Consider the following 12769-nt stretch of genomic DNA (forward strand, 5'->3'; position numbering starts at 1 on the left):
CTCAAAGTCTATAAAAGACATTTCATAACTGGAGTACCTCACTCCACCAGAAGTCAATTATGAACTATGGAGGGGGATGGTAGGCAGGGAGTTGAGGAAGAATAAAAATGGACACAGATGGAACGTTATGGTAAGTACATAACTTCTTTATCTGATGTAGTCAATTTTCATTCATTCCTCAACTAATGGGACAGAGTCCCCAGCCACCTAAATTCCTAGGTGGACTCTAAGGAAGGATATTCCTGAGTACAGATGAGCCAAAGGCTGCTCTTCCCCTCAAGATGAAATCTAGTTTGTGATGAGTGATAAAAGGTATGAGGATCTGACCAAGTTGCAGCTGCATATATATTGTCCATAGAAGCTGTGGACAGGAATACAGCAGAAGTTGCCAAAGATCTGGTTGAAGGAGGAGATTCAATTTTTTATAGATAAAGAAGATCCAATTTGTTAGCCATCTAGTTACCCTTGCAATTGATTTGCCCAATTTATTAAGTGCAAAGGAAACAAATAACTGATCAATCTTTCTAATCTCTTTTGCCCTGCCTATTGAACATCCAGTAAATGCCATCCAGTAAATGCAGCATATATTCCCCTTTATTTGTACATTGTGGGGAAAAATACTGGCAAGTTAATAGACTAGTTAATGTTGGATTCTGACACCACCTTAGGAAGGAAGGAAGCATTAAAATGTAATGTTACTATCCTTATGAAAATATCAAATATTGGGGTTTAGAAGATAACACCTGAAGTTCTGAAATTCTTCTAGCAGATTTAATTGCTATTAAAAAGACAGTTTTCCAGGTCAAAATTTAAGATCACATTTATCTGCAGGTTCAAAGGGAGAATCTATTAAGGCTTACAGTACCAAATTTAAATCCCCTGGTGGCATGGGGTCTTTATACAGAGATCTTAGTAAATGTGTTTGTGTCTTTCGGCTTTTCCCGGTTAGGGGTCGCCACAGCGGAACTCCGGTCCGCTAATGATTGGCAGTAGATTTTTACGTGCTGGCTTGCCGGGCCTAATGCACAACCTTCAACGAAGGAACGCCCATTCACGCATGTCGCCACACAGAAGATGCTCTGAGAATCGAACGGGTAACATCTAACTGTGAGGCGACAATGCTACCACAGCACCACCACCGCAGTGATCTTTGTAAATGTGTACCTTTCAAAAATGCTTTGCACAGTTTAGAGGAAGCCAGAGAAGAATGTTGAAATCCCACATGAAAGTTGGAGGTTGCTGCAAGTTGAACTTTAAGAGTTGATGAACTAGCATCCTCATTAAACAAACTCACTAAAACTTCTAGAACAGAATGAATTGGAGCCGAGAAGGGGATCAGATTCTGTTCTGCCCAATAAACAAACCTTCTCCATTTACTCCTGCAGAGTTCCCTAGTAGGTTTATGGGAAGATAAAAGTATGGCGCGAACAGGCGAAGAAAGCATTGGTCGCCTGGCTATTAAGGGAATTGGAGAAACCATGCTGTTAGTTTGAGATACCTGGGTGAACCATGCCGGTTGGGTGAGACAGAAGGTCTGGAATTGGATCCAGAATCCAAGGTGGGGATAGCAGATAAGGACAAAGGAAACTGAACCAAACCTGCTGAGGCCAGTAAGATGTAAGGATGAGGACTTTGCTCTTCAACCAGGCTGCTTTCTGAAGGAATTTGGGAATTAGAGGAGTTTGAGGATAAGCATATAGAAGACCAGGGGGCCAATCGTGGAGCAGAGCATCCCTCTGTGACTCCCCCCATGGGGGGGGGGGATCAAGCAAAGAAGCTGCTGCACTTGTTGTTTAGGAGGAATGCAAGAAGATCGCAGTAAGGCTGACCCCACTGACTGAAAATCATTTCCCTTACTTTGTTGTTGACTCGTGAGGTAGTAAAATGGACCTGCGCAGTTTGTTTGCTATCACACTGGACTTCCAACCAATTTCTATTAGCAATGCATATTCTGAGGAAGAGATCACCCACTGCCACACTCTGAGGGTTTCTCGACACAGGACATAAGATCTGGTTCCTCCTTGCTTGTTGATGTACCAGACTACTGACATGTCTGTCTGGACTGCAATTGTCCCAGGAGGAAGACCATCTTGAAATGCCTGCAACACTAAGAGCACAATCTCCATAACACTGATATCCAGGTTGGCCTCTACAGGGGACCAAGCGTCTTGGACTGTTCCCCAGAAGTGTCCCCCCACCCAATCTGGGAAGCGTCTGTGGTCACTATGGCCTTGAGCTGAGGGAGGATGAAAGGACAACCTTGTAATATGTGGGCTGACTGCATACACCAGAAAAGGTATTGTTTGCATATCCGAGTTATTACCTTAATGGACATGGGCTGAGACAGCATTAACCATTGTGTTGCCAGCATCCACTGAAGTATTCTCATGTGACACTTGCTAAAGCAGTGGTTTCCAAACTATTATGGGTCAAGACCCACTTTCTAAAATGATAATTTTTTGCAACCCACTACTGGCTACCATGCGGCTTCCCGGTCTGCTCAGCAGAGATATAGACATGCACTCTAATCTACCCCATGCCTATCATTGTCAGAGTTGGCTCACAAATATCTGCTCATAATATCATGCTTTAAATTTTGTAGCTTGTACTAATGAAATTAATAACCAAATAAATACATTATAATAAAAAGAACACAAAACTGTCCCTTTACGGAATGACAGCTTTCCCCGCAAAAGTGTAAGTGCACCCAGCTCAAGCTCGCTTAAAGTTAAATAAGCACACATTTCAAAGTACTCAAGTCAAACACCAAGAACAGATCAGCATTTCACATCTTAAACTGTATGAGGGCGCCAATTGGTTCTCTTACAATCCGTCCCTGAGGGCAGTAATAAACAAATAGGACACAATTTTCATTACTCACCTGAGAGACATTTTGGCCATATTGTAACTAACAGATCACATCCGCTGCTCTTTGACACTCAAGAAGTGCTACAGACACTTCTACAATCACATCACTCAAGTTTTAATGGTTATACAGAATTCTTCTGTTATAAGTTCCCAAACAGCATTAATTTCGGAGCACAGATTAACATTTTCATTAACTGGAAATCTGCAGTAGTACACACACAACACACCACACACACAACACACCACACACACCTCCCTTCTTCTAACTCACACCTACCCATAGCTCTCAACCAAAAAGGGACAAATCCAGAAATAATCATGGACACTTTTCATATATTAGTATTATTAAACGTGAGACATTGACAAAATAACAGATCATGAGTGAATATGCATTTTTCTGAAGTAAAAAGTCTAACTCTAATGCTTGTCATTATTTATTAAGTGTAATTCATCACCTTTTCTCCGAAAGTCACCACTTTTAGGTCCAATTAATAGGAATAGACTACAATTTCAGTCAAAATTAGGGATGTCCTTGAAAATCAAGGACAGTTGAAAGATATGTACCTACCTCCCTTCCTCCCTCTTACACACACACGTGCACACATCATACCACTCAACCTCTTAGCATAAAATTCCGTGCATGCAGAAGATGAAGATACAAACAGCAAGTCACACAGATGCAGAAGACAAAAAATAATCCGCACACACCTGCCCTGTCTTTGCAACCGGACACAAAGGGTGTTCTTAAAGAATGGCCTTTAAAAGATAAACCATCCAGCGGCACCCCCTCCCAGCCAGTAGGACCCCTCTCCTAGCCAACGCAACCCACCCAAAATCAGCTTGCAACCCACATATGGGAACTTATGTTCCAACACTTGCACAATACATCAGTGCAAAAGTAGCAACAAAGAAAACAGAATTTCAGTTGCTGTGTTTTTTTTTGTTTGTATGTTTTTAAACTATTAAGAAAAACAGACTTATGAGGGACAGAGCAAACACATAAGGAAAATTAGGTAGGTTTCTGTTTGTTTACTTTTATAGAACGTGCCTGATTTCTTATATTTTGCTCTTTCCCTCAGTATATGCCAGTAGAAAGTATGGCCGCTCAGTGGTACTTCAGTGGTCAGACTTCTTTCTATTGGTATACACTCTATTTACAGTGGGTTGCCCAAGCAGCAATTTTGTTTTTGAATAGTAATGAGCATTTAATTATAATGACAGTTTTAGTCTGCTTTTAATGTTTTATTTCCTGCCAACATGAAAGTTCCAGCATGGTCAGTATACAAAAATCCTGTGATTCAATAGCGTCATCTTGGTTGGAAATAAAACTTAATGATGATGCTTAGTTTTCTCCAATATCAACAATATTTTCACAATAACAATTGAGAATAAATTTAAATACATCATACTTTATTAAATGAACTGGACGGTATATCAAATGCTGGAGTATCGTTTATGGAATCACAGACACTATAAAAGGAGCATGTTTGTAAATCAACTTTGTATTGACTATAAAAAAAAAAAAAATTCACCATCCATGTCTGCAGTTTTTTTGAGAACCCTCTTATCCCCAGTCTGCTCGATTTGGGTTTATTACTGGAACAGAGATTTTGATTCTTATCATCCCAGTGTGTTTTTGTTTTTCTCATCTGCAGCTGTAAGTATGTCACCTGGAAACACTGGAACTGTAAGTACTGAACATTTTGTTGTCAGAGATAAGCATAATACAAAAAAACAGGTAGACATTTGGTTAGAACAGAGTCAAGAACCCCAAACTGGTATCCTAAATTCAACACTTTTTCTGCTGCCTGAATATTGGTGACATTTGGGTATGTGCATATATTCCTACTGGACACGATGGGGGACATTCAATTAATTCCAATACCAGTGACTGATGCAGATGTCAGGTCAGCGTTTCATACTAAGAATTGAAAAGTGAAACATAATTCTACCTCCTTTCAGTAATTCTGCTGTAGTTATCAATGGCTATTAGAAGACAAGGGGAAGGAGAGCAGGACAAACCCAGAGTCATATAGACCCTTAAATTTACTTTCATGTTGTGGAAGGAAACACTGGATAAATTATTGTCAGAACTGGATAGGTTGGGACCTGAAACCATATATCAGCATGCATATGTTGAAAACAGATCTATTACCACCTGTAACATGATTTTCTATAACAATATAATAACAGCTATGAATGAAAAATTGTGCTGTGATGTAATTTATATAGATTTAACTTCAGCATTTGACACAGTCATACACAAAACACTGAGCAATGAATTAGTACAACTAGGTATTGATGTACTCTTGATAAGATGGACAGCTGCATGGCTTACAAATAGGACATGGCAAGTATCATACAGCAACTGGACAGGCAAAATTCTTGGTTACAGTCAGTGTCCCACAGGGCTCTCTCTTAGGCCCTTACTTGTTTATATAGTATCTTTCAGACCTATTTTTTTCCATCGGGGGTGTTCTACAGTCTATATGCAGATAACCTGAAATTGGGTAAACTGATTACAGGTGTGATAAGGCATGTCTGCAAAATAACTTGACTAAATTGACCATTAGGGCACAGGAAAAAATAATATGCCGATAAATACATCAAAATCTAAGCATATGAGATCTGGACAACAAATTGAAAGGAAATTTAATACAGTGCACACAGTGATTGAAACTGTAGACTCCTTTAAGGACCTGGGTATATGGGTAGATTCAGTTATGAGTTTTTCTAATCATATCAACCAATTGGTTAACAATAGTTATAGAACTATAGGTTGTATAAAAAGATTTATAAAGTCTAGGAAATCAAAAATGATGAAGTCATTATTTGTTAGTTACCTTAGACCCTAACTTGAGTATGGAATAACAATATGGAAACCCTATAAGAAAACAAACATGAGTAAACTGCAAAGAGTACAGCAGAAATATACCAAGGGCATCCATGGATGTGAAAATTATGAACTGGAAAGAGTACAGCAGAAATATACCAAGGGCATCCATGGATGTGAAAATTACGAAAGACTAAAATATCGGAACTTTTACAGTGTCTTACAGATATCCAAGAGGAAATCTTATCCAGGTATATAGAGCATTTAGAGAGACAACTATCTCTGGGAATGTTTGGGGTTATTCAAATAATACTAGAGAATCAGACAACCTATATAGAAGATTCTATAGGAATGAGAACTGTACTAATTGATTCTCTGACAGAGTAGCTGATGTACGGAAAAGACTACCAAATTACATTAAAGCAAGTACTAGTTTAGATATTTTAAAAAACAGCATGGACACTTATTACGGGAACAAGTGTTTTGTTATACTGGCAAGCTAGAAGGGTATTTAATGCCCATGCCTGAAATATTTGTATGTATGTATACTTATTACATTAAAAATGGAACACCTTTTGTTGAAAGGAGTACTTGCAATTTCACTCAAAAAATACATAATGGGGTTGAAAGTTTGAGTATGGCAGCACTGCATGAATTTTATTACATTTGGGGAGATCAAGCATATTCCTGGTTGGGATGTTACACAGGCCATGTTATTCCAGCTATACGGCATTCAGAGACTTTGCCTAGTGGAAAAATTTGGGTACTTCCTTATTACAGTGGCCCTGACGATATAGTTAGGTAAAGAGGAAACATGGCGATTAATCACAAAATATGGCTGCCAAAGCAACCGTCATGGAGAAGTAAGACTATTTTTGAAATGTAAATGATTTAAAGTAGTTGTATTTTACAGACTTATTTCCTGTTGTGTGACTTTAATTAGTTCAGATTGTGTAATAACGTTGCGGTCGATATTACTGTTAAATTTTAGACATCGTGTCAGCTACTGGGCATATGATGATGTTTAATTTACTATTTTCTATGCATGTTACCTGCTGCAATGCGTATATCGTCAGAGACAGTATATAGTGTAATCAGAATAAGATGAATGTGTATAATATTAGAAGCAGCGTTTTGATACATTTACAAAACCTTGCGTTCCCTGAGGCTGTACGGTGGTTTGACAATGTTACTTTCCCAGTTGAGCTGCTTGGACTGTGCATTTTCTTAACCAAGAGCATTATCGGGCTTACCAAGAAAAGTTTGACCCTGACTTTTTTGGTCAGTGATAGCAAGAGAACCTCCAGACAAGCCAGCTACCTGTTACAATGAACCTTTCTTAGTGCATATTCGTGCAGCCGTAGAAGAATATACCTTGCCAAAGCAGCCAAAAATATATAGGCACATAGACCCAAGCTGCTTACAGTTCAAAGCCTTTCTGAAGACTGACATCACCCCTCCCCCCCCAAGTTACAACATTCACTACTGTTTTAGTTGCAGCATTTCTTAAAGGAATATTAATCTGTTCACACACTTGTTCATAACATACGTAATCCCTGATTTGCATCGCTCAAGGCCGCTATCGCCGGGGCCACTATAATAAGGAAGTACTAAAATTTGTAATGCTTGGAACACCAGAGAAACAGATATTCCGGTACTTGCGTATTATCGCAACCAGATTGCCGAAGTGGGATAATTAGTTATATTTTCACGAAAGGATGGGTGTTAACCTTAAGAAGGGGTGTGTAAAGTCTTAACTACTATTTTGTCAGACTGGTTTTCACATAGGAAGAGGCCCTCAGTCCTACTCAGGGAAAGGCAGCGATCCGTGAGGAATCAGTGCACCATTACTCACTATTACTTACAGGCAACTTTGCTTTTTAGGATTAGTGGCCATGAAAAGTTGGTCAGTATATTCATCAGTGACTTCCCTTTGCTAACACGATAATTGGGAATGCAGGAGTTGTAATGGAGTGTACCACTGTGTATTTACACAAGACATGAGGCACAGCACCCAGGACTCGAAGATTTTACAGTTATTACTCTCCGTGCCTCATACCCTCTGTGACACAGTAGTACTTACTTCTTTACACACCCCTTCTAGGGTTGCGATACCCGTTTTTGTATAAACATGACAACTCATGCTACTTTTGAAATCTGGTTGAGAAAATACGCAAGTACTGATATTCTAAACCCAATTAGCAAAAATATGCTCAAGTTAATCATCGTGGTGTACAACACACTGCATTTAAAGGACTACCACACATGGATCTTGGTGATGTTGCTATTTCTGAAGCAGAAATTTTATTTATTTACCATGGTAGTGTCCTAATCATAATGGACCATTTGCATGCACAGTCTGGGTGAACAGGATCACAAAAGAAATGAGAAACCATACCTGCTTATGAGGCAGTCAAATCAAAATGGGAAATTATGTAAATTGTCTAAATTACTAGAAATTTTAAGTAATCCTACATTTGAAACAATAAATCATATTACAACTGAAATGAGTGCAATGCGCAATGTAGTCCTGCAGAACAGAATGGCACTTTACTTCATCCTTGCTTCTAATGTTGGTTGTGTGTGTGCTCATCAAAATGGAGTGATGCTCGTTTAGTCCAGATAATGCAGATGCTATCTGCAGCCACCTAGAAATCATACAGAAAGTTGCAGAAATATCATATGTTAAAGAAGCAATATAATACTTCTAGAAACCATTTTATTCATGTATAAATGATTATGAAGCTTCTAGAATTCAGAAAAAAAGCATCAAACTGCAAAATGCCCTAGTTAAAGATAGAGTAGAAACAGTGCCTCTGACTACATTATAGGTTCATATGTGTGTACTAGACAAACGTCCCTGAGGCCTTTACAAGCCTAGCCCATAAAAGTGCCATGGTATTGTGTCGCCCATCGTTAGTTCCCAGTCCCTCTATGAAGTAGAGCCACTGGAGTGATCCCCGGGAGTGAACTTTCTATCACCCATCCACTCATCAAGATTTCGCATGAAGAGTGCTAGTGAGGTGCTCTGCTTGACATGTACAGGAAGTCTATTCCAGAGCATGGGTAGTCTCTGGGTTATGAATCTGTCCCTCTAGAATGTTCTGTTGATTGTGGTAATGAGGCTGAGGTCTCTGGAGTGTGTGGTGTGGAGGGATTTCTTTAGATGTAGCATTTCTAACGGAGTTGGGTCAGAAATGGCTTTGTAAGCCAAGCAGAGATCGCCTCTTAGTAGACAATATGAGACAGAGAATAGCTAGAGTTTTTTTGAGTCTGTCCATATAGGACATATGTTTAAGGCCTAGGATCCACTTTGTGAGGTACTTTTGTGGCCTCGCCAACTGTTGCAGGTGTCTAGTGAGGTACATGCCAAATGGGGCATTACACACAAAGAGTAGAGAGAAATGATGACCTCTATCTTCCTGGATGCAAAACCCTTGGTAATGAGATGTGCCACATAGGACTTTCTGATAACAGTGGCAATGTGGTGGTTGAAAGAGAGGTTGCCGTCAACCTGTGTCCCCGGATCTCTTATAATGCCTTCAGTGTTCAGTAGGCTACCATCAATGTGGCAATTAGTGGGAATGGAGTTTTTCCCAAAGGGGATGACTATGCATTTTTTGGCATTAAGCTTAAGGCCATGGTTTCGACACCAGTCATTAGTCTCAGTGAGGGCTTTCTCTAGGATGTCTCCATCACTTGGGGAGCCGATAATGACTCTCACCTTGCAGTCGTCTGTGAATTTGGTCAGCCTGAGTCCCTCCATATTGATCTGGACTTCTGAGAAGTAAATGCCAAACAGGAGAGGACCCAGGACCTATCCCTGTGGGACTCCACTCGTGACTGGTCGGCAGTCTGACTTGGAGTCCGCTAATTTCACACTGTGAGTTCTTATCTGTGAGCCAATTTGCAACCCACCTAACGATATAGGGGTTGATGCCTAGTTTGCTGAGTTTATCAATAATTCCTGAGTGAGGAATGGTATCAAAGGCCTTGGCCAGATTGAGGTAGGCTGTATGAACTGCTTTACCTTCATCCACAGCTCTGGTGACTGACTCAAAGAAGTCAACCAGGTTGAGCAGGCATGATCTACCTTTCACAAAACCAAATTGTGTGGGATCTAGAGTTTGGAGATTGCCTATATCCTTGTTAATTAGGTCCATGATGATGCGCTCCATAGCTTTATATATCAGACTCGTCAGGCTAATGGGGTGATAATTTCCAGGGACTGTAGTCGCTCCTCCTTTATGGAGAGGGATGACTGTAGCAGTGTGCCATTCGATAGGGACAAAGCCTGAGCTGAGGCTCTGTGTGAACAGAGCACACAGATGTGGTGCCAGTTCACTTTGTAATTTAGGTAGAACACAGCCAGGGATATTGTCGGGTCCCATGGAAGCTTTATTCTTGGCCTTGGACAATGCAGCTTTAACCTGTGCTGCAGTAATGTTGGGTTCCTGTGCTGCAGTAATGTTGGGTTCCTGGCATTCTTCCAGTATTGAGATTGGTCTTTTAGGGGGAAGAGAGGGATAAAGTTGGCACTGAATCTGTCGGCCAGTATGTTGGCAATATCTGTTGGCTCAATATAGGAGTTACCATTGTGCAGCAAGTCAAAGCAAATCTGTGTATTGCCATGGAGATCCTTGATATAACTATAAAAGGCTTTGTGGTTGTTTAGTGTCTGTTGCAATTCTGCCATCATAGCTGACTTTGGAGGTTTTAATGAGGGATCTCAACTTTTTGTTGAGGCTAATAAGGGAATTTTTCCAGTCTTGGGCTTCACCTTTTTCTGCAACAGTTTCTTCCTTCTGTTGTAGAGTTTAATGGCAGGTGACCACCAGACCAGCTTCCTTTTTTGGGAGGATAGCATCTTGGTTCTGTTTGGTATGGCTAGTTCCATGCATTTATATACGTGTTCGTACAGTGCATAGGTATATGATTAAGCAGTCATGCATCTATTTTCCGTTGGGATGGGTGCTGTGAAGTTAGCCACCTCTGTTTTTAGGAGTCCACAGTCATCTTTGGAGAAGTTTTTCAGGGTGGATACCTTTGTGGGGGGGTGTGGGTGAAATGTGGATTTCCATGGTGATTAGTTTGTGGTTGGCTCTAACCAAGGAGGAATTGACTATTCGTGTAAAACAACGGTTGCTCATGTTAGTAATAACCAGGTCAAAGATGTTGCTTCCTCTAGTCGGGGTAAGAATGAGCTGGTCCAGGGCATTGGAACTGATGAATTCCAGGAAGCGTTGGGGCAGTGCATTGGTGCATGAATAGTTTTTGCAGCTGATGGAGGGGTAGTTGAAGTCACCTAATAGAGTGTTGGGTTGGATCTTAAGTTTCCAGGGTAGTTAGGAGTTATACTGAAAAGAATAATGCTGATAAGGTACTGCAAGATTTTAGCTAATGACATAAATAATCTCTATGAGAGGGAATGTTTAGCTGATAAAAGTTATTCAAAATGTATTTTTATTCAATCAAGGCATAAACGTTTTGATAGCCAATAAAACCAGGTTTGCAAAACAATTGTATAAACATTGTGCTTGCCAAGGACAGAAAGAAACTGCACGTGAAGGATGTCTGTCAGCAAGTGAAAAAGTGTCTACCCATCTGCAGACTTGTTGCTATATACCAGTCATAAAAAATATATGAATTATGTGATGTTTCATAGCATTGGATGGGGGAATGTGAAGGGAGAAGTGTAAAACAAGGGAAAAATGTTTCACAGCATTGGATGGGTGAATGTGAAGGGAGAAGTGTAAGACAAGGGAAAAATGTTTAGTCAATAATCTATTTTGAAGTACATTTCACTTCAAAACAGATTCCTGACCGTTTTAATCTGCTTCTGATGGATTATTTCCGGCCAACAAGAAAGAACTTTCTACACTGGCTGTGCTGGAACTATTATGAATTCAGAACTTGTGCCTAATATGGAAGGTACAGAGTCAAAAGATTCTTAGCAAAAATATTGCAAATGTGTTTATTGCTAATTTGTCACTGGCTGTACCATTTTAGTTACTATATTGTTGCATTTAAAGAAAAATAATTGAAAAGAATCAAGGTTCAAGGAGACAGAACCTCGACTGACTAGGCACTCATGTCTTCTCTGCAATAAACAAGACTATTCTTCCCTGCTGAACTGTATTATCTGAAGTTATTTTGCTACCTTAACACAACTCTTCATAACAATCTCCAGTTTGCCCACAGTTCACTTCCACTTTATCCCTGTAAAGTTTTGAAAAGTAAATACATGGTTTAAATATACCTGGCAATGTGATCAACATAGTCCCAATGCTGTTACGTGCACATGACACCTTCCTATTCATATCCTTTTACAAGATTTTATACACCTTTTCCTAACAGCTTTCTCATATCTCATGAAGTATGTCACCACCATCCTACTTCCCAAAACATCCCACCCACCTGTCCCTGATGAATTACAGACCCACCTCTTTTCTTTGAAAACTTTCAAAATTTTTAAAAATGAATTCTCTGCAACATTATTCATAGGAATTTCAAGACAATTGAATTGTGTGACCATTTCCACCTTGCCAGTGTCCACAGTTAGACCATATCCACTTCAACTACAAGGGCTAGGCCAGTCAAGCCAAGGGTGGATTTGTGGGTACTCATACAATCATCTAGGTCCTGTGTAGAGGAAGGTAGTGCATCACACTGCTTAATTTGAGGGATGCAGTCTGTTCCAGAAGTGGGGGAGGCACTGTGTGACTGGTCTGTTTCAGTGAGTTTTTTTATCTACTGCTAAAGATTTAGGTCCCTGGTTCTGACACTTGTGAAACTATTAAACTTGTGTCAATATAAAAGATTCAGGACAACTGGGACTCTAATGCCATAGAAAGCAAGGCACAGATCTCCCCTTTAACAACCTGTCAGATTCTGAATAAAGGGACAGTGCTTCCAGTCTCTCTTGGCAGCTCATGGTCTTTTAGCCCATGATCTTCTTAGTAACCTCTGGAATCTTTCTAGTTGTCTGCTAGGTCTACTGGGGTACATCTCAAAGGGGGCATCATACTCGGTAATTGGCCTAATTAATGCTGCATATAAGAGAAAAAT

At 40.0% G+C, this 12769-nt stretch overlaps 1 protein-coding gene and 1 long non-coding RNA gene across 2 annotated transcripts in view; one reads left to right on the top strand and one right to left on the bottom strand.

The window, feature by feature from the left end:
* Window positions 1-12769, bottom strand: part of HHAT (hedgehog acyltransferase) — a 3149942-nt gene that overhangs the window by 3121395 nt on the left and 15778 nt on the right. The gene's annotated exons all lie outside the window — the stretch shown is intronic.
* LOC122793590 overlaps window positions 6488-12769 on the top strand; it is a 181244-nt gene continuing 174962 nt past the window's right edge. Inside the window, exon 1 of the long non-coding RNA XR_006363492.1 lies at window positions 6488-6564. This is a non-coding gene — a long non-coding RNA (uncharacterized LOC122793590). The remainder of the gene's footprint in view (window positions 6565-12769) is intronic.

This window comes from Protopterus annectens, chromosome 1.part0 (assembly GCF_019279795.1).
Source record: "Protopterus annectens isolate FY-2018-M chromosome 1.part0, PAN1.0, whole genome shotgun sequence".
Lineage (NCBI taxonomy): Eukaryota > Metazoa > Chordata > Ceratodontiformes > Protopteridae > Protopterus > Protopterus annectens.